The following is a 3,864-nucleotide window of genomic DNA, read 5'->3' on the forward strand; positions in this document are numbered from 1 at the left end:
CAAATATTAACAAACCTGAATGGAGAAATAAGACCAGAGAATAACAGCAGAGGACTTTAATACTTACAGCAATGGATAAGTCATCCAGACAGAAAATCAATAAGGAAATGTTGGAATTGAACCATACTTTGGACCAAATGGACCTAACTGACATATAGAACATTCCATCCAATACCAACAATATATTATTCCCAAGTACACAAGGAACATTCTCCAGGATAGATTATATGAAAGGACACAAAACAAGTCTTAGCAAATTTAAGAAGACTGAAATCATACCAACCATCTTTTCTGACCACAATGGTATGAAACTACAAATCAACAAGAGGAAAGCTGGAAAATCTATATGTGGAAATTCAACAATTGACCCAACCAATGGGTCAAAGAAGAAATTAAAAGGGAAATAAAATTTATCAAATGAAAATGGAAACATACCAAACCTATGCAAAAGCAGTTCTGAGAGGGAAGTTTATAATGATAAATGCATATATTAAGAAGTCAGATCTCAAACGGTCTGACTTTATACCTAAAGAACTATAAAAAGAACAAACTAAGCTCAAAGTTAGCAGAAGGAAGGAAATAAGGATCAGAGAAGAAATAAATGAAATAGAGACCAGAAAAAAAAAATAGATCAACAAAGCAACTTTTTTCAAAAAGATAAATGAAATTAACAAGACTGTTCACTAGACTTAAGAGAAGATTCAAAATCAGAAGTGAAAGAGGAGACATTACAGAAATAAGGATCATAAGAGCGTACCATGAATAGTTACATTCTAACAAATTAGATACCTTCGAAGAAATCTATGAATTCCTAGAAACAGAACTCACCAAGACTGAATCAGGAAGAAACAGAAAATCTGAACAGAAGAGTAAGAGACTGAATCAGTAATCAAAAACCTCCTAAGACAGAAAACTGCAGGACCAGATGGCTTCACTGGCAGATTCTACCAAACATTTGAAGAAGAGTTAGCAATCCTGAAACTCCTCCAAAAAATAGAGGAAGGAACACTTCCAGGCTGTTTCTATGAAACCAGCATTACCTTGCTATCAAAGCCAGATAAGGACCTACATATAAAGCCAAAGACTTATAACTCTGATGAATATAGATATACTCAACAGTGAAAAATCAAAAGCTTTTCCTCTAAGATTAGGAACAAGACAAGGATGCCCACTCTCATCACTCTTAATACAAATGTTGGAGATCCTAGCTAGGACAATTGGGCAAGACAAAGAAATAAAAGGCATCCAAATTGAATAGGAAGAAGTAAAAAATTTTTTTAAAAGATTTTATTTATTTGAGAGAGAGTGTTTGAGCACGAGCAGGGTGAGAGGCAAAGGGACAAGCAGACTCCCTGCTGAGCAGGGAGCCTAATGTGGGGCTCGATCCCGGGAGTTCGGGATCATGACCTGAGCTGAAGGCAGATGCTTAATCAACTGAGCCACCTAAGTGCCCTGGAAGAAGTAAAATTCTTGTTGCAGATGATATTTTATATAGAGAAAACCCCAAAGATTCAATTAAAAAATTGTTGGAACTAATCAAATCCAATAAAGTTGCAGGATATAAAATTGACATAGAGAAATCAGTTGCATTTCTAGAACAGTGAAACATCTGAAAAACTATCCCATTCAAAGTAGCATCAAAAACAAAATAAACTGAATTTACCAAGGAAGTGAAAGATCTGTATAGTCAAAACTACAAGACTTCATTGAAAGAAATCAAAGATGACAGAAGCAAATGGAAAGGGATTCCATGCTTATGGATTGGAAGAATATTGTTAAAATGTCCCTATTACCCTAAGCCATCTATAGATTAATTACAATCCCTACCAAATTCCCAATAGCATTTTTCACATAGAAAAAAAAAATCCTAAAACTTTAATGGAACCGGAAAAGACCCCAAACAGCCAAAGCAATCATAAGAACAAAGCTGAGGCATCACAATCTTGATTTCAAACTAAACTACAAAGCTTTAGCAATTAAAACCACATGGTAGTGGCATAAAAACAATGCACACAGACCAGTGGAACAGAAGAGAGAGCCTCAAATGAAACCACTACATATATGGTCAAATAATATTCAACAAGGCAGCCAAGAATACCCAGTGGGGAAAGTAAAGTATTTCAACAAATTGTGTTGGGAAAACTGGATAAACACAGAAAAGTGAAACGGCCCCTGATTTTTTTTTTAAGATTTTACTTATTTGACAGAGAGAGAGCATGAGCTGGGGTAGGGGCAGAGGGAGACTGAGAAGCAGACTCCCCATTGAGCAGGGAGCCCGACATGGGACTTGATCCCAGGACCCCAGGATCATGACCTGAATGGAAGGCAGACGCCTAACCAACTGAGCCACCCAGGCGCCTTGGGCCCCTAATCTTATACCACCCACAAAAATTAACTTGAAAATGATCAAAGACTTTTAAACATAAGACTTGACACCATAAAACTCCTACAAAAAAACAGAAAAGAAGTTCCTTGATACTGGTCTGGGTGATGGTTTTTTTGCTTATGACACCAAAAGCACAAACAACAAAAGCAAAAATTAACAAGTGGGACTACATCAAAATGAAAAGCAAATTTTGCACAGCAAAAGAAACAGTCAACAAAATGGAAAGGTAATGTATAGAATGGGAGAAAATATTGGCAAAGCATATCCTGGACAAGAGATAATATTCAAAATATATAAATAGTTCTCGGAGAAAACACTAAATGGCGGATGGCACTGGTGCAGTGGGAAGGTCTGGAAGGCTTGAGGGCCCTGGAATGGGAGGCCGTGGTGGCTTCCGCAGAGGCTTGGCAGTGGGACGCAGGGCGGGGGTTGTGGCCATGGTGAGGCTGGGGCCAAGGCCAAGGAGCTCTCGGAGACAAGGCGAAGGCCAAGAATTGGATCCCTGTCGCCAAGCTGGGCTGCCTGGTAAAGGACATGATCAAGTCCCTGGAGGAGATCTATCTCTTCTCCCTGCCCATCACGGAATCTGAGATCATTGACTTTTTCCTGGGGGCATCCCTCAAAGATGAGGTTTTGAAGATTATGCCTGTTCAAAAGTAAACCCATGCTGGCCATCAGACCAGGTTCAAAGTATTTGTTGCCATTGGAAATTACAATGGACACATTGTTCTGGGTGTTAAGTGCTCCAAGGCAGCGACAGCCATCCATGGGGCCATCATCCTGGCCAAGCTTTCCATCATCCCTGTGTGGCAAGGCTACTGAGGGAATAAGATCAGCAAGCCCCACACCATGCCGCTATGGCTCTGTGCCGGTGTGCCTCATCCCTGCCCCCAGAGGCACTGGCATTGGCTCAGCCCCTGTGCCCAGGAAGCTACTGATGATGGCCCGTATTGATGACCGCTGCACCTCAGCCAGGGGCTGCACTGCCACCGTAGGCAACTTTGCCAAGGCCACTCTTGATGCCAAGACCTACAGCTATCTCACCTCTGACTTCTGGAGAGAGACTGTTCACTAAGTCTCCCTATCAGGAATTCACTGACCAGGGCGCCTGGGTGGCTCAGTTGGTTAGGCGTCTGCCTTCCACTCAGGTCATGATCTCAAGGTGCTGAGATCAAGCCTTGTATCCCTCTCCCTCTGCCCCTCCCCCCCACCTATGCTCGCTTTCTCTCACACTCTCTCTCTCTCTCTCTATATATATATCTCAAATAAATTAAAATCTAAAAAAAAAAAAACAAAATGGAATTCACTGACCATCTTGTAAAGACCCACATCAGAGTCTCCATGCCGAGGACCCAGGCTCCAGCTGTTGCCAGGATGCAGTTTTACACAAGAAAAATAAAGTGAATGAAAATCTGTTAAATAAACGTATATATATATATATATATATATATATATATATATATATATATATATATATA

At 40.3% G+C, this 3,864-nt stretch overlaps 1 pseudogene; it reads left to right on the forward strand.

The window, feature by feature from the left end:
- The first annotated feature begins 2,624 nt into the window (after positions 1-2,624).
- The window catches only part of LOC110578890, a 4,408-nt pseudogene continuing 3,168 nt past the window's right edge, over positions 2,625-3,864 (forward strand).

The sequence above is a fragment of the Neomonachus schauinslandi genome, chromosome 4, assembly GCF_002201575.2.
Source record: "Neomonachus schauinslandi chromosome 4, ASM220157v2, whole genome shotgun sequence".
In the NCBI taxonomy this organism is placed as follows: domain Eukaryota; kingdom Metazoa; phylum Chordata; class Mammalia; order Carnivora; family Phocidae; genus Neomonachus; species Neomonachus schauinslandi.